General features: G+C 40.3%; 1 long non-coding RNA gene across 1 annotated transcript in view; it reads right to left on the bottom strand.

Moving 5' to 3' along the window:
* Positions 1 to 1,430, bottom strand: part of LOC117310992 (uncharacterized) — a 48,090-nt gene extending 46,660 nt beyond the window's left edge. Inside the window, exon 1 of the long non-coding RNA XR_004524971.2 lies at positions 945 to 1,430. This is a non-coding gene — a long non-coding RNA (uncharacterized lncRNA). The remainder of the gene's footprint in view (positions 1 to 944) is intronic.
* Positions 1,431 to 19,119: the final 17,689 nt, after the last annotated feature.

Here is a 19,119-nt window from a genome sequence, read left to right as displayed (position 1 = left end):
AGATGCTAAAGGCCCCCTAGGTAACTGAACCCTCAGGAGAAACAATCGTCATCTATTCTTTTTCTGTTGTTTCAGTATCTTGGTAAAGAGTCATTTCAATATGTTTGGTTCTGTAGCAGAGGTTCTGTGAAGTGCTTATCTTCCTCAGAGGTCCAGAAAGCCTGCGAGTCTGTGGGTAAAGATGGGTAAGGAGAGAGAGGGAAGGAGGCTAGATAGAGGCTCAGTGCTGAGATAAGGACAGTGTTCTAAAGCCTCCTGGGGGTGAGGCTGGGGTGCACAAACACCCACGACTAATCTAGACAGAAACTGAATAATCAAGGGGACGACCAGTGTGAAGTCATGTGGTCACCTCTCCCTCTAGAAATAAACATTGCCCTCAGTAAGTCTCCCCCCTGCCCCAGAAGAGCATTAGGAAGGTCTGGAGAGGGGGATTATTGCCAGAAATGGAAAAAGCAGGTTGAAGGGATTAGCCTGGAGCAGAGAGCCCAAGAAACCCAAGCCAGTAGATGGAAGGCAGACTTTTCATGGAAGTCTCCAAGCCCACGTCAAGTTCTGGGACCACCAAGTACAAGTCAAAGAGTGCTCATTTAACCCCTTTGGGCCCCCACGGGAGTGGAGGAAGACTGGACAGAGAGGGAGAAGGGGCCATTGATTGAAGGTACAGTATTTACTATGGGATTTAACTCCTCAAAGGCCTCCCAGTAGCTTCAGATCTGCTCAAGAATCCTTCATGTCCTACTGGTTTGCAGCGAGTGGCTCACAGCTTCAAGGCCTCCTCTGCCAGATGGAGAACTATTTCAAACATCCTGCCTCTATTTTGTACTGTAGCGATGGAGACAGGAAACCTGACCCCATTTTCAGGTTCTAAAGAGAAATTCTAAGTACCTGAAAGACTGAGGAACATGGTGGCTTTTATTTAAGATGTGGAGATACAGAGCACATACCTGGACTTGGGCCTGCAGCAGCACCGAATTGCACCAAGAGTTCCCTTTATTTTCTCTCGCATCTCTGTTCCTCCTTTTTTCTCTGCTGGATTAGCCATGGGGACTCCAAGTTCTTCATTGTGTGGTCCTGGTACAAAGATTCTCCTGGGAATTATAAAGCTATTCACCTTCTACATCGAGCACTTCTTATTTTTTTCCCCAGCAACATAAGTCATCCTTAAGAGGGGTCAGGGTGCTAGCTCTTAAATATATTTTAGTCATCCCTTTGTACATTAAATTCTCTTTCTTGGAGACTGCTCCTGACATGGTGTTCACCGTGCTCTCAGCTGGCCTCCTGAAGTTCTGCCCTGCCTTCTCCACCAGGTACAGTTCAGGAGCTGCCTACCTCAGGGTGATAGGTTATCTTCTAGTTGCTTTATTCCTTTCCATTTTACATTTAGAAAGTATAATTGGAATACATAAACTTCTCTGTGACCACAGCTTTATTTGCAACCCACAGGTTTTGTTATGGCATATTTTCATTACCATCCAATTAATAAAATTCTAATTCCCATTGTGACTTTATCTTTGACCTACATAATGATCAGAAGTATGTTTTACATATCCAACTATTTGGTAAAATATTGGTTATATAGTTTTAAATTTCTTGCTTATTCAGAGTCTTGTTTTATAACCAGAATATAGGCAATTTTATAAATGTGCCATGTGCACCTAAAAATTTCTGCATAATATATATATTCCATCATGGTTGGTGCAGTGTTTTATGTAAATTTAGGCCCAAGTTCTTAATGATGGTATTCAGATCTTCTATAATCTGCTGATTTGTTGTTGTGGTTCTATGTTACTGATCTAGGTAATTTAGATTTTTCTATTTCTACTTAGATTTTTGGAATTTCCCTTCATATATTGCATTGAAGTTTAGACTTATAATATATTCCTTGTAAAGTAACAGTGGGTTTTATTATCCTGCCTTATCGCCAGTGATACATTTTGCTTTCAAATCTATGTTAACATTAAAAAATCTTCTTCAATTTTACTTATTGTTGTTATGACATAATTTTTGAATCCTTTCATTTTCAATCTGACTCTTGTCTCTTGTAGGTGGCATAGAATTAGGTTTTTTGTTTGTTTCAATAATCCTTGTCCTTTGAGTATTTACAGTAAATGTATTTTCTTACAGACCGTTTACTCCTTGTTTACTCTTTGTCCCACCTTGTTGTGTTCCTTTTGCTCTTATTTCTTCCTTTGACATTTCTTCAAATTCCATTTTCCCTTATATTAGCTTGTTACTTTTACACAAGTAGCAGTTACACATGTACCATGACTTATTAGCTCTTGTACTGCTTCTCAAGCAATGCTGAGATCTTAAATTTCTTTTACTACTTTTTCTTCTTCCACTTGTTTTAATGCATTCTAATTTTTGATATATTTTATTATTACTCTTTTGTGCTGTTAGATTTTATTTAGTTTTATCCACTTATTTCCGTGATAACTCGGGGTCATTAGTTCAATCAACGTTTGCATGAATAATGCAAATGGAAACAAGACAGGCATGCTTACTGAAACTGAAACTGACATGGCACTGGCTGGAGTAACTGATGAGAGAGCAAGAAAAAAAACAAAAATGAAAACAAACCGTGAACAAGAAACAATCAGTCAAGTTCTGACTTTCTGTACCTAGTTTCAAAAAGAGATACCACAAATCCCAGCAGGAGACTCCAGCATCATTAGCTGTCTTTCTCCTTTGTTTCCACCTTCCTTTCCTTTTCCTTCTACCCTGTATTGTTCCAGGAAGTGATTATAGCTCCGTGCAAAACAAATTCTAATACTTGCTTTCTCTCACACAAACTTCACAATATGTCCATGTGACAAATAGTGTGGAGGTAAAAGACAATTCATCACAGGCACATCTCCTATGAAAATAAAATTAGAAACTAGCTTCTAAACATGCAGAGAGAAGGGCGTGGTGTCAGGCACTAATTTCCTTGCGAATTCCTCTCCATTTCTAATAGACGTTCTTCTTTACCAAGATCCCTTTTTATTGGTGTCCTGTTCCAGACTGCTCCACTCCACCCATCTTCATCCTGTAAAATACATTCACACTCTTTTGTGACCCTACTTATTTGCCCATTAAATAATCAGTCACAGAACTGTCGGAATTAAATACAGAGTGAAATTAAAATACTGGAGTCACTTGGAGGGTTTAAGCAGCTCCACCAGAAAATACTGGGCATGGATTTAAAAGAGGCTGCGTGGGACTTGCTCTTGTCCAAGTTCTTTCTCAAGAAGTATCTGAAATAAGCCTAAATTCAGAGTTAATCAGACTGGCCTGCTTTCTCAGGTGGACTGGAATTCATTGCTCTTTCCCCTCAACTCCCTGATGTCAGTGGCACTTTCCGGAGGGGAGGTGGATTTCTCTGCCTACTGCAGAAGCGCAGTTCCCACCGGGCCCACTCCCTGTCTGAACCCCACACTGGAGGCCAGATGCCAGCCTTCCCAGAACATTTGTGGTCTCCTTTCAGTTTCTGACCTGCTCAGATTGAGTCCCTGTAGACTCTTCCTCAGCTTGAAACCTGATCTTCCACCCCTTCCCTGACCTTGATGGTTACCTTCCTAATTTAGGCCTCAGGTGCTTTAGCTATAAAATGATATAGTTGCCCTTAATTCTAAAGTTTTCTTTCTAAAGCGCTACCATGTGGTGGCTCCTTGAAAATGTTTCTCTTTGCTGGTTTAAATTTTGTGGAGAATTAAAACCCCAGCCACTCTAAAAGACAGTAAGTTACATTGGATAAGGAAAGTGTGCTTTTGTAGTTAGATTAACAGGGATGGAAGATGACTTAATATGTTTTAAGATACTCATGATCCGTTCTCCTGAGAGTCGGGGGAAGAAGGGGAAGGGAGTTAATAAAATACCAAACGACTGTGACAAATTAAGTTCACCAAGATGTAGCTGATTAGTTACTACTTGAATAAGCCACACAAATCCAATTCAAGTTGTCCTTTATTTTTCTAAGAAGGATCCCAGTGAACTGAGTCCCATGTTCAGTGACTCCACGTTCAGTGGCTTAGTCTTTAAAAACTGTTATGTTGCTGGAAGAAGAAATATTGCCCATCAGTCCTAATTGATGTTTAGCTATCACGCACATTTGAAATAAATTTATTACTTTGCCTGATCTCAGTGTAATACATTCCAAAGGGGCAAAGAGCACACGAAAAGTTATGGAGTCTCCATCTTCTACACTGAAGTGTGCAATAAATTACATATTATTTGGCCGTGAAATTCACAAGCCATAGAAACCACGCCATTAGCAATGTATACAGTGGTAAACAGCAGGTAATGAGAATGATATAAAACCAAACAGACTGTGTATGTTGGCACTGCTGCCAATAAAACAATCATTAAATGCATTCATATGCATCTACGCTAGGTAAGCTCTTTAGGGCAATTGCTATGAGTTCTACATACCTGTCAGGATATTATATATAGCCCACTTTCTATGGCGTTTATTCAAAGACTCTGAGAAAGGGTTACTCTGGGTGAATTCAGACCTTTTCTCAATATAGAATTTGGTCAACATGCATTCTGAACAGCAAAATTTCACAGTATTTTCCTACACTAATTGCCACCTCAGCAAATGCAGGATTAAGTATAATGGATTATAAGAAGTTAGAAAGGAAAGATGGAAGAAAAGAAGGAAGGTAGAAAAAAGGTGGGTATGGAGTACTTCAACATTTACGTAAAGAGTGGACCTAAAACTAACCTGAGGTTTCCCTGAGCCATTAGCATACACTATAGAAACTTAAATGAAAAACTAAAAAAAACCAGCAAGGGAAACTCAAAGATTCTTTGTTTTTTCACTTTACTGCATACACACGTCCACCTTAAACAATCTATATGCTTATATCCAATAAGAGAGCATTGTTTTGCAAGGCTATTTGGGTTCTATCAGCATGTAGAGGTCAGACAACTCAACTTTAGCAGAGTTAGCCTTCAGGTGAATAATTGCTTCTTTCAGGTTGTGAGCATTTGAATTTTCCAGAAATGTTTCCCAAAATATGAAAACTAAAAGAAGGGTCCTAGGACAGCGTCCTTTAGAAGGTTTATAGTATCAAGGCTTTTGGAGGAAGAGAATCCTTGTCGATTATCAACACAATGATTCCAAGCAGGTCAATTTTTGCTGAGAATATTATATAACAGAACCCACTTCACCTCCATTATACTGACAATGATCTTCCTTACTTCAACCTTGTGCTTCTTAGTAAAGTTGAAAATACTGAGCCAAGAACAGACAGTGACAATGCCAGAGACTCAGATGTACCTATAGGTGCCTTCAGACAACATCAGCCACCCAGGCTAAAGTCCTGGTTTAAAACATCCCAACGTGAATGAATCTCAAAAACCATATGCTGAGCAAGTGAAGCCAGATCAGAAGGGCACCGACTGTATTATTCAACTTACATGAAATTGTAAACTCGGCAAAAGTCATCTCTAAAGATAAAAAACAGATCCGTGGTTGCCTTGGGGTGGGAGATGGGGATACTTTTGCAAAAGCCTAGGAGGAAACTTTCTAGGGTTTTAGAATTGTTATCTATCTTTATGGGGGTGGTAGTTAAACAAATGTATACATTAATTAAAAGTCACTGAACCCTTGACTAAAAATGTCTGCATTTTATTGTATGTAAATGATACCTTAATAAAGTTGATTACAAAATGAACCAAAACCAAAACAAAGCAGAAGAAAAACCTCTCAAGACCTCAAAGGAAATACACTGTTTTCTTCCAGGGTACCAGATTGGAAATGAGGCATTGGTCTGTTCTACCCTCAGATCATCCCTAGGATTATCTAGTCTATTTTAAAGCACTAGAGTCCCCTATCAGGAAAACTCACCCTATGTTTAATTACTTTGATTTCTTCTCTGCCTCTTCTCCCAAGACAGTGAAGCCATTCACGGAAGGAAAACCAGCTTTTTCCAACTTTGCATCACCACATATTCTTTCCAAAGCTATTATTTATGGAATGAAATTTGGCTACACTTTGTAAAAATCTAGCTTTTTGAGCCTTACAAATCTTAACAGTTAACCTATTGCCTCCACTGGAATTTGGAAAAAAAATATTTTGAAAAGGAATAGCTGAGACTTGACATTTTTTTGTGTGTGATTTTCTCTTCCCCTAAGAGAGAAGTGAGTAGGAATGAAACACATACATAAAGAAAAATAAATTATCTTGCTGCCTTTGCATGGTTATAATTTATAGGAGGCCCTTTTCAACAATAATCTATTATCAGAATCAATAAAATATAATCTCCATGAAGGCCAGGCCAGGATATTTGTCTCTTTTTCAGCAGATTGCAATACAAACTACATTCATGGATATGCTTCTTGATGATCTTTGTAATACTGTAACCGTTGACCATTTCCACATGCCTCTTCACCTTAACTTCAACCTGGTTTTTCACCAATGACCTCACATTTCCTTCTCTATCACTTGGTTGTGGGCCTCTTTTCCAACTCCAACTCCAACTCGCATTTCACTCTGGCACCAAAGGAAGACTCACACCTTCCTGCTTTTTAGTGATACCTCAAGGTCATTACCATATTGTGATCACCCTGAATAGCCAGACAATTGTTATTTCAGAGCCATCTGACAGTTTGTAGCTCTAAAAATTAACTAAGGACCATATTTGTCAAAAATATCCTAGTTTAAGATTTTGGTAATACAGCAACAGTAATTCCGAAGTCATTTATGACAATCAGTGTGGGAAGCACCCTCCTTCAGGAAGACCCTTTGCCATACAATACACTTTCCCTGTCTGGTAATAAGGAAGCACGGCCGTGGAAAGTAACCTTTTGTGGAAAGAAATACTTGGGTTTGAGAAGGCTTGAAGTTCATACACTTTTCTTGAATTAGATTCCCCATTAATTACTTTATCCACAAAGAGGTAATTATCAGAGTTATGTAAGCAATTAAGGAGATGCTACTCCACATTCTTTCAGCTTGTTGACCTTTCTCACTTTATTTCATGTGGCTATCTGAAACATCAGTGATTTACATGCCTTTTTTTTTTGACAGATTTCTGTGTGTGTGTGTACCCATGATGAAAACATCATTAAAGTAAAATATCATGAATAGACTCTTAAGAAGCAGAGTCTACTTAAAGTCCTGGAAAATATGAAAGCACTAATATTCATGGACAACTCTACACTCTGAAAGTTACTCCAAATTTTGTTAACCTCTCTTTTGTCTAGGAGTTTTTCAAATTTTCTACCATGATCATTTGTTAGTTTTATAATTACATAATAAAGGCATTACATCATACAATCTTTTGTTATCCATTGCAGTTTTAAAACTATTCCTTTCCTTGTCCTCAGCAGATATGTCATAGATTATTAGTACACGAGCAAAGACTTTCAACGTTAACAGTACTTTATAGTGAGAAGAACTATACTGAGCTATCTCTATCCTAAGACAATGCACTAGGAAAGCACTAGGAATTCTTAAGCACTAGGAATACAGAGACAATCAAGGGGCAAGTTCCTTGCCTTCGAGTATACATAATCATTATAGCAAATGCTTAAATAGCACTTAGTACGTAACTCACCACAGCAGTCTTATTATCCTCCTTTTTAATAGGTGAGCAGAGGAAGCCACAGGGAAGTCATAGGGTAAAGCCAGAATTTGAACTAGGTAGACTAGTACACTCTCCACGGCTTTAACTACTACATTAAAAAAATATATATATATATGTATGTATATAACTCCAAGTATTCCAAAGTTACAAAACACTTATCTACCAAAACTCAAAAAGGAGCACACAAACTTGCATAGAAAATAAACATGTGGGCTTCCCTTGTGGCGCAGTGGTTGAGAGTCTGCCTGCCGATGCAGGGGACACGGGTTCGTGCCCCAGTCCGGGAAGATCCCACATGCCGCGGAGTGGCTAGGCCCGTGAGCCATGGCCGCTGAGCCTGTGCGTCCGGAGCCTGTGCTCCTCAACGGGAGAGGCCGCAACAGTGAGAGGCCCGCATACCGCACAGAAGAAAATAAACATGTAAAAGTTCATAAATAAACCACAATATAACCTGCTCCACATAATATACTGACTGCAGTGTCCTGGGCCTCTCCCATCCTTAGGTAGCCGGAAATTACAACAAAATAATACTTTTCACCTTTGGAAGCCACACCATCTCTCATACCAACCAACCAATTACTTCCTTAGAATTGGAAATTAACCTGAATATCATAAAATATATATATATATAGCATTAGTGATGTAGAATCTTTGTTTAAAGACAATAACTTCAATAGCAGATGGAACTTTACCATTGCAGGCTTCCGATAACCTCTATATTTCTCAGATTTCATGCTAAATCATAAAATGCCATATTGTGTCTGAAGCTATTTTTTCAATAGTCCATTTTCTTAAATGGACTAGCAAAGCCGTAAATACTGAGGAACATTTTGGCTCCCAAATCCTAAAGCCATTCTGATTATGCCTGGGTGATCATGGGGACGTCATCGGAACTACCAGAGGACTGGCTGAAATACCAGTGTTCTGGCCAGCTTACAAATTAGAAATTATACAGAATCCAATTTTATTTTTTTGTTAAGTAATTCCTATGAGGCTTTTGAGGATGTCAGTGTAAAGTCCTTTCATGTGTAATCTTTATCCATTAGATAGGGAACAATGCCAATCCCCGTCATAAATACTGTCACAACCTGACACTGAAAATCCATTGCAGGGCATAGGACCTGCAAATAGGATGTGAATCACACACATCCACTCATTCAGACAATCCACAAATATTCATTTTTAAGTCTACTATATGCCAATAATGTACCAGCCTCTCAGATGCTAAACCATGCTAAATGCTGAAACAGACATACTCAGTTTGGGCCCTCCTGGAACTTATTACCTACAGAAGTGCCTTCATTGTAAATGGTCAGGTCTCAGCCAATGCTATTATCATCAGCAGGTGACCAAATGATACAGCTTGCTTCCCTTCAGAGGTACAAAACAGTTCTTACATCTGAATGGGATGCAAAGAATAATCTGACTTCTGTTCACCAGGGGATGAATTGAACTGTCCTTGCAGAAGAGATAACAGATGGTGTGAACCCCAGATCCTAGAAACGGGCCAGGCACACGATAAGTGTTCAGCTTTTCACAAACAAATGAACAATCACTTCCTCTCCTAGATCTTTACACCCTTCCTCTGTTGGCTACTTTCTCTCAGCTTATAAACATCCTCAAATATACCCACTTAAAAAAACTCTCAGACCTATGATTCTTTGGATATTCTTGTGGATAACCTAAGTCTCTACCATGCCTTCAAACACCTGTCCTCCCAAAAGCCCACCTCTGTACCTTGGGCCCAGACCTGTCTACCAGGCCCCTCTAAAGCACTGAAGATGAAGGAAGATCCTCTCGCCACCCCCAATCCCTTTCTACTGTGCTCTGTATCTCTCAAAAAGATGCAGCTGTAAACTGTCACCCACGCTTGCTGCCCTCCCTTTTCTAACTGGTCACCAGGCCTCACCCATTCTCTCTCAGATCTGCAAAACCCGGTCCCACCTTTTATAACTTAAGTGGGACCCTTAGATTACAATTCACCCAGCACCCAATCAACTGCCTTCCACATGGAGGTCCAAGTGAGCCTCTAAACCAGAATTCCAAATCACTGTTCTTTGGTGTTTCCCGCAGCCTTCAGGATAAACATCCAAACTTCTGACAGGACAAACAAGGCGCCTTTCTGTTGGGCCCCGCTAAGTTTTCAGTATCGACTCTCATTTCTTTCCCAAACCCTGAGTTCCAGTCCTGTACATTAGTTTTGCCATATTTTCTTACATTTCTCAAACTTCAACACACACTGCTCTCTCCTGCCACCCCAGGAGCTTCTACACATCCTTAGAAAGGATGGCACTTCCTCCAAGAATCCTACCCTGAACTTTCCCTTCCAAGTTTCTGTGCTCTGCAAAGGGGAAAGATGGTGGGGAGGGATACATTAGGAGTTTGGCATTAACATATACATACGACTATATATAAAATAATCAACAAGGACCTACTGCATAGCACAGGGACCTCTACTCCATATCCTGTAACAAACTGTACGGGGAAAGAATCTGAAAAGGAATGGATATATGTATAACTGAATCACTTTACTGTACACCTGAAACTAACACAATATTGTAAATCAACTATCCTCCAATATAGAATAAAAATTAAATCAAAGAAAAAGGAGATTCTGTGCTCTGTAGCAGCAGAACTCACTTCTTCCAGAGCACTGACTCCTGTGCTTGTGTTTACTTGCTGCCCAGTAGAAGGGAAGATTACCTAGGGCAGAAGCATCGTCTCCAGCAGCCCTTGGTTCTGACAACTCATTCAAGTGCCAGGATACTTTACACACATAACCTGCTTAATTAATTCTAAGAACCCACAGAAAGAGTGGTTTTTAATGTCATTTCACAAGTGTGGGGATTGTAGTGCAAAAGAAACCTGTCCAGGCCACAGAGAGCATCAGCCCTGGAATTCAAACCCTAAGCTGCCTTGACACCGGTGCTCTTTCCACTATATATGATACACCTATTGAAAAAAAATTTTTTTTTCCTGAGCCCTGTTTGAATGGAAAGGAAATGAAGCTGGGATATATCCATTTCCTAATCGCTTTGGTGCGTACCAGGCAAAGTCATTCAACAGACCAGGTAACATCTGTGCAACAATTAACGATGCTCCAAACTGTGCTAAGTGTTCTACTTTGTAGAGTCTAGAAGCATTAACACAGTGCATCCTTGTAACCGCCACAGAGGCTGGGTCCTGTTAAGTCCATGCTACAGATGAGAACACTGAGACCTTGAAGCCTTAAGGCACTCGGCCGGGGTCACCGAGCTGGCAGGAGTCCTAGGCCGCACGCCCCGTCTAGTGCAAGTACACCCGGTCACTGGGCACCGGTTCTAGTGCCCACCCTCCACCTTTAACCATTTAAAACCCCGCTTCTCACCGCCCACACGAAGGCCCCTGGAAGCGGGAAGTACAAACCTGTCTCGACAAGCCGTGGCTGGAAGAAGCTCTGGATACAGATCAGGGGCAGAGGGTGCTCAGGAGCGGCGCCCAGTCTACCCGCGGCGGCAGTCGGCGTTAAGTCCAGCAGGCCCTCCCTCAGGGAAGCCCGCACGGAGGGCAGAGGCACCGAGTCCTGCAGCGCGCACAGGTCCTCAGAGCGCGAGAAGGAGTCGGCCGCGCTGTCCGGGCGCAGCTTCACCGAGTGATCATGGCCTGAGCGCGGCCTCGGGGACGCTGGCTGCAGACAGGATGCCCACATCCTCCTGTGGGTCCCGGCTCGCCTCCCGGCCCCTCGGGCGCCCACCGCCCGGCCGCTGCGGCCCGAAGACATAGGGCCACGGGCCCAAGCTAGGCCGGGCCCTCCATGCCGCGCTCCGGAGCCCACGGGCGGCCTGGTGTTGGCGCGGGCATCAACGCCCTCCCGAGCCGGGGGGTTGCGGTTTAAGCCTCCGGGCGGGCCCGTGGGGGCGGGGCTCGAGGACTTCTGCGCGCTCGCCGTGCGTCCGCACGCAGACCCGCCTCCCTTGACGACGCGGCTTGAGGAGCAGCACGCAGACCCGCCTCCCATGACGACGCGGCCTGAGGAGCGGTGTCGGCAGCTTCGAGACTAGGGCAGCGCGAAAGGTAGGAGGTGTGGAGAATTTGGGGCTTCCAAAAAGCGTTTGCTGACTGATCCAAACAAAAGTGAGACATGGTTGTATCAGCGCATTTTAAAAGTAGTTAAACTCCCGCAAAGTGTCTGTGCTCGCCCCGCCCAGGAGAGAGCGTGAACTCCGTGAGGGACACAGGAAAGGCTGAGTGAACGTCTGCCTGTGGTCCCTTACCTGGTGCACGGGTGTGTGAATTTCTGCGGAGAGCTCTTAATTTCTGTCGTTTCTGCTGACTTGACACGGTGGTTGGCAAACGGTGACGTGTTCCGTGCATTCAGGACATGATCGTGGTTCCTAATAATCACTTTGTTTTGTCCTGACACCTCCACAGAGAATTTACTACTGAATATCCACTTTACAGAAGAGAAAGTGAGGCGTAGAAAGTGAAGTGACTGAGTAAGAGGAAGGACTCAGACAATTGGTGTTAGTAAATTAACTCTGCAAGGAGGCCGTTAGCCTGCGGTGGCTCTAGCGATGCGGCCGCCTACTTAAACCAACCCAAATCTAAGCCTGTCAGCGCCTCAGGGTGACGAACACCGCTGAGGACACCCAGTCACAAACCACCAACTAGGCGTTAAAGCCATAGCAAATCACTCGTTTCCTTGCTTTGCTTCTGCCCTTTTAAAATAAACATCTCTGCAGCTCCTGTGGCTGGAGTGCTCCTCACCTCTTCCGCTTTGTGGTGCGTGAATTGAATCTATTTTTGCGCACATAAAGTGTTAAAATTTTAAATATGCCTCAGTTTGTCTTCTAAGATTGGCCGTAGAAGTTGGATTTGTGTCCAGTTTCTAGAGCAGTGGTCGTCCTCTGGTCAGGCCTTAGGCGTTACATGTACAACGTTCCTCTTCTACCACCACCTTCTGGATGCCTCCACCCACTACCAGCTCCCACGCATCAGTTCCCCTAGATGTGGTCAGCAATGGCTTTTACATGCAGCGTGCTCACATTATAACATCGCAGACACTCCTCCGTCCTCCAGCCAGCGTGTGAAGTGAAACATTACCATTCCTGTTGAAGAGTCTCTGGTGTGACCACTTTCCCAAACACAGCCACTCCCCAGCTGACCCTGGGTAACCACTCTTCTGAACTTGGTCTCCATCACTGGCATGGATGTCTTTCTATGTAGGCTACATGTTTAAGTATTCTTAAACTGCATATCGTATTCTATTTTGTTTTCTCTTGTTACTTGCTTTACTTAGTGTTATCTTTGCTAGGTTCATCCATGCTGACACGTAAAGATCTGTCTAGTTCATGTACTTTCCTCGCTACGTAGGATTCCCATGTAGGGAAATCCAATAATTTATATGTGCATTTTCCTGTTGATGGACATTTAAATTGTTTCGAATTTTAAGTATGATTTCTTTTTAAAAAAAATTTTATATCCTTTATAAAGGTTACTTTACATTTACAGTTATTACAAAATATTGGCTATATTCCCTGTGTTGTACAATACATCCTTGAGCCTGTCGTACACCCAGTAGTTTACATCTCTCACTTCCCCACCCCTGTATTGCCCCCTCCTCCCCCTCCGCACTGGCAACCATTAGTTTGTTCTCTATATCGGTGACTCTCCTTCTTTTTTGTTATATTCGTTCAATTGTTGTATGTTTTAGATTCCATTTATAGGTGATATCCCACAGTGTTTCAGAGTTCAAAAGACTCTCACGACAGAAGCCAAAAGGTAAGAGCCATTTTACATTGATAAAAAGCATTTTAACTATGTAGAAGCAGAAAATGAAAAGAAAGAACTTTGCATTACATTTAATAAAAGCTTAGGGAGATCTTTGTGGTGTATTAGTGAACTTATTTGTGGAAATTTAGCCATGTACATTGTGTTGGAGAGGCACCAAGAGTTCAAGAACTCTCACAATTTGAGTACACAATTGCCTTACTTGTAGGCATGGTGGCAGCCATTTACATAACAATGATTTGGAGGATGTTGTGTTAGTCAGCTCTTGCTCTGATAATGCTTTGGAACAAATCGACCCAAAACTCAGTTCCATAAACAAGAATTTATTTTTCTTGGACCTATTGGCTAGCTGCAGTGGCTCTCTTTTAGGCCTCTAGATGGCTGGTTTTGCTCCGTGTTTTGGGTCAGTTTGAGGTCTGTAACACACACCTTCCTCTGGAGCCCAACTGTGAGGCCGCGGCTCCCAGGCCCTGTCTTCTCACAAAGTTCACTGAAACATAGGAGGTGAGCCCAACTGCACAAGCCCATTTAAGGCCTCTGCTGCTCATTGAAGGCCATCATGTCTGCTCACACTTCATTGGCCAAAACATGTCACAGATCTAAGCTGTATTTAGAATATGTGTATTTGTTTAAAGTTGGGTGCCCTCACAGAAGAATATTGCCTTTTGGACAGTGTTACCTTAGCATTTTCACTGGCATTTGCAAACGTGATAAACGCCGTGTGCACTTTTTCACCTTTGAGAACTTTCTGAAATTGTGGGACCATTTCTATTGGAAAAGAGGAAGGTACACTTTAGAACTCAACTCTAGTTATGGCATTGTTGGGAGAAGAATTAATGAGATAAGGGCAATACAAGTGAAAGATTTGGGATCACATATTCATCATTAACATTAGCATTCTACAGAACATTCCTGGAGAATTGTGATGCTTGCTGTATGTGATTTCTATCATAAATCATTAGAATTTGACCAAGACACTTCAGTGAAACATACATCATACAGCACATCGCATTTTAGTTTTTCCTACCACTCCACAACTTATCATCAATACTTCACCATAACTCAGAAACAGAAAGAGAAACTGAGTGAGTTCATTGTTAGCAGACGGGCTTCACAAGCAATACTAGTGGAAGTTCTTCAAATGATAGCAGACAGTAACTCAAGCCATAAGAACAAAACAAAGAATGCTGACTAGAGCAGTTGTGTAGGGAATTATCAAAGATACTGTAATTTCAAATTTCTTCTCCTTTCTTCTCTTAACTAATTTAAAAAGTAAGTGTCTAAACAATATGACTATATTTGGATTGTTCTCTATATAACATAAAGAAATATCATATCTTTGATGATATGGCACAACGAAGGCAGTGAGAACAAAGCTGTGTTAGAATAAAAATGACAGTAGATCATAAGCTGAATCCGCAGGAAGAAAGGAAGAGAACCAGAAATGGTAAATAGATTAACCCGACAAACTCAAAAATATTTATTTGCTCAACTTTCTTCTCTAAGCTCTTTGAAAAAATAAGCTTGTGAGAAGTAATTATTATAATAATATGTTGTTAAGTATGTAACATATATAAATGTAATAAAAACAAAAAAGAGGGGAAGGCATACAGCTCTATAAAAGTACAGTTTCTGTTTCTATCTGGAATGAACCTAGTAAAAATCTGAAGAGATTCTGAGACGTATTACATAAGCCCTAGTGCAGCCATTACTCAAACAATGTGGTTAAAAATCATTAAAGGAATTACATGTTACAGTAGAAAATATCTACTTACTATAAAAGGAAAATGGAGGAACAATAACAAAAAAACAAAAACATGAGACATGTAGAAAACCAAAGGTAAAATGATAGACATAAATAAACCCTACCATATCAATAATAAAAACTAAATGTAAATGAATTAAACAATACAATCAAAAGGCAGATATTGTCGAACTGGGCATTAAAAACTGTTTCCTATAGGAGACACTGCTTGGATTCAAAAGTCTAATGTGTACAAAGTAAAAGGATGAAAAAATATACATCATGCAAATAGCAACCGTAAGCATTGCTGAAGTGGCTATACTAATACCAGAAAAAATAGACTTTAAAACAAACAAAAAAGTTAAGAGCTATGAAAAGGGACATTTTATGATAAAGAAAGGGAAGATACAAAAATCTTTACCATATTTGCCCTGAATAAGGTAAAACCAAAATAAACAAAGAAGAAAATACCAAAATCCATGAAGAATTGAAGGAAGAAATAGATAATTGCACAACATTAGGTAGAGGCTTCAGTACTCCACAGTCAAAAATGGATAGAACAGTTAGGCAGGAGATCAACAACGATATAGAAGACTTGGACAAGACTATGAATTAACAAGACCTAATAAATGTTTACAGAACACTCAACCAAACAGTAAAATACTCATCCTGCTCAACTACATGTGAAACGTTTTCCAGCATAGATGACATGCTAAGCTGTAAGAGGAGAGATTGAAACCCACATACATTGCTGGTGGGAATGTAAAATGGTGCGGCCATGTTACAAAACAGCTTGAGAGTTCCTGCAAGTGTTAAACATAGAGTTACCCTATGACCCAGCAGTTCCACTACTAAATATATACCTAAGAGAAATAAAAACTTATGTCTGCACGAAAGCTTGTACGTGAATGTTCATAGAAGCATATTTCTAAAAACAAAAGGTGGAAATAATTCAAATGACAACCGGATAAATGAATAAACAAAATGTGGAATATCCATACAATAGAATAGCATTCAGCTATAGAAAGGAATGATCTATTGATCCATGTTACAACATGGATGAACCATGAAAGCATTATGTAAAGTAAAAGCAGCCACTCACAAAAGATCACATATTGTACGGTCCCATTTATATGAAATGCCCAGAATAGCAAATCTGTAGAGACAGGAAGTAGATGAGTGGTTGCCTAGGGCTGAGAGGGTTGAGGAGATTGAAAAAAGCTTGTTAATGTGTAATGGGTTTTTTGTGGGGGGACAGAAATCTAAAATTGGATTGTTGTGATGCTTACACAAGTCTTTTAGTGGTTACACTGAGAACCACTGAATTGTATACATTAAAGTGTTGAAATTATGGTATGTAAATTACATCCCAATAAAGCTGTTAAAATTATGATAATTTATAAATGTGAAAATTCATCAAAAATGACAAATTCTTTAAAAATGCAAGCTAACAAGACTAACCCAAGAAAGAAAAAATATCTCAAAAAACTATATCTACTGCAAAAGTTGTTTGTATAATTAAGTACCTTTACAGAAAATGATTTCCAGGGATAAATGGCTTTCCAAGTAAATTCTTCCAAATATTTAGGGAAGAAATGTTGGTAATCTTACATAAAAATCTTCCAGGAAACAGAAAAGTATATATTGCTCAAAATATTTATAAGGCCAACATAAGCTTCAGGTCAAAACTAAAAAGAATATTACAAGAATAGAATCACAGGCCAGTTTCTCTTTTGAACATGCATGCAAAATGTGTAAACAGAAGCACAAACTGTATCCATGGTATGTACAACAATCATATATCACAATCAAAGTAGCTTTATTCTAGTAATGCAAGGTTGGTTTAACGTTCAAACATGAAACTGATCCCAGGAATGAATTAGAGTGGGAAAAAAAGTCATTTAAAACAGAAGTCTTGGGACTTCCCTGGTGGTCTAGTGGTTAGAACTTGGCGCTTTCACTGCTGGGGCCCTGGGGTCCAATTCCCGGTCAGGGAACTAAGATCCTGCAAGCCATGAGGCAGGGCCCCCCCCACCAAAAAAAAGGAAAAAAAGACTTAACCAGGAGAAGCACAAGATCGAATAAACATAACAGATAACACCTTATGAAAAGTAGGTGAAGATTATGGAATATTCTAAAATTTTAAAACAAAAAGAAACATTTAAAGATTCAAGAGGATGTGACAAATACTGTACATAGGCAAAAAAATAAAATAAAATAAAATATACGGATGATGGGAGCCCAAAAATCCAGATGCCCATGTCCTGTCTCTGAAGATTCTCATTCAATGGGTTATGGATTTCCTCTATGTTTAAAAACCTACAGGTGTTATAAAGCAGAAACTAACACACCATTGTAAAGCAATTATACTCCAATAAAGATGTTAAAACACAACCAAACAAACCTACAGGTGATTCTGATATGATTCACAGACAATGTAAAGCTTCTGCTTTACAGGAAATAATACCAGATTATTTTGTTATTTTATAGTTATAGTAACAGGTTGTACTGTTGACCGGTAAGTCTGATGTCAAAATGCACTCCCCACTAGGGATATAAAAGGAACTAATAGTCTGTACGGCTGCTTGGTGGCAGCATGCATGTATTGCAAGGGCAATTATTGTAGGAATCCAAATGAGTGGAACATTTTAGAATTGGAAGACTACATACAGATCATCTAGTCAAGCTTCCAACTATGATAGTTGTGAAAACTAAGGCCCATATAAAAGAAATGATTTATCTCCAAAGAGCGTTAGTGAAAGAGTATGAAATTAAAAATATCTCTGAACTTTTAATTTAGTGCTGTTTTTATTAATCTCATGTATTAGCTTAAACTTCAGTGTGACAGATTTGGGATTGAATTCTTGCTCAGATTTACTGATTGCGTGCCTTTTAGTAAGTTACTAAAACACTTTTTTACAAAAAAATAGATTTATTTATTTTTGGCTGCGTTGGCTCTTCCTTGCCATGCGCGGGCTTTCTCTAGTTGGCGGTGAGCGGGGGCTACTCTTTGTTACGGTGCGCGGGCTTCTCATTGTGGTGGCTTCTCTTTGTTGCTGAGCACGGGGTCTAGGTGTGTGGGCTTCAGTAGTTGTGGTTCACGGGCTCTAGAGTGCAGGCTCAGTAGTTGTGGCGCATGCTCTTAGTTGCTCCATGGCATGTGGGAGCTTCCCGGACCAGGGCTCAAACCCGCGTCCCCTGCACTGGCAGGCAGATTCTTAACCGCTCGCTGCACCACCAGGGAAGCCCTACTAAAACACTTTTAACTTCGCTTTTCACATATGTAAAATGGTGAGCCTTGGCTGATATAGAATATGAGATAACCTAGCACTGTTCTTAACACATACACGTAGTTAACATTTTTTGGCTCTCATCCCTCTTAAACAGCCTCTATCCTCTTAACAATGAAAGTGTGTTTCAGCTAGCAAAGCACCCCAGAGCTGACCACATTCTGGCAAGAGATGTAGGATTCTTTTTCTTGCTGGTGGTTCTTTATACCTGATATTTGAACTGCACTGAAACATGAACATTTCTTGTTTATACTATATTAATGGATTTGATAGATGAATTTTAAAAAGTAATATGCAGGAAAAAAAAGTAATATGCAGGAATTGAGCTGCCTTACTCTCAAGAAATATAATTCGATAGTGGTGGCTAAAACGATAAACAGTGTTTGCACAGGGAGTCCATATTGGATGTGAACTACCTGTACTCCCATTCGTCTATTAAGAATAAATAGAATCCTTTCAAAATCTGTTTTAAAGCGCAGTTATTTCCTTCTGACTCATTTAAGTTACCTGCAAGAAAAAGACAATCTCCTGAATCCTTGCTTAAAAGGCTTTTAATATAAAGCAGATAATTTTTTGCAACATTTCCCAAACTTTTCATTATCAAATTGGCTGAGGCTTCTCAACGATTATCACTTCACAACAATATCTCCCTTTTCACCTTTTTTAAAAGAATTGGCCTCGTAGATGTGCCCTTCAAACAGAGCTTCACTCTCAACTTATTTTAAATTTTGTATTCAAACAG

The sequence above is a fragment of the Tursiops truncatus genome, unplaced genomic scaffold, assembly GCF_011762595.2.
Source record: "Tursiops truncatus isolate mTurTru1 unplaced genomic scaffold, mTurTru1.mat.Y mat_scaffold_99_arrow_ctg1, whole genome shotgun sequence".
NCBI classification, from domain to species: domain Eukaryota; kingdom Metazoa; phylum Chordata; class Mammalia; order Artiodactyla; family Delphinidae; genus Tursiops; species Tursiops truncatus.
The sequence above is the reverse complement of the archived record's forward strand: the minus strand, read 5'-3'. Positions and strand labels throughout refer to the sequence as shown.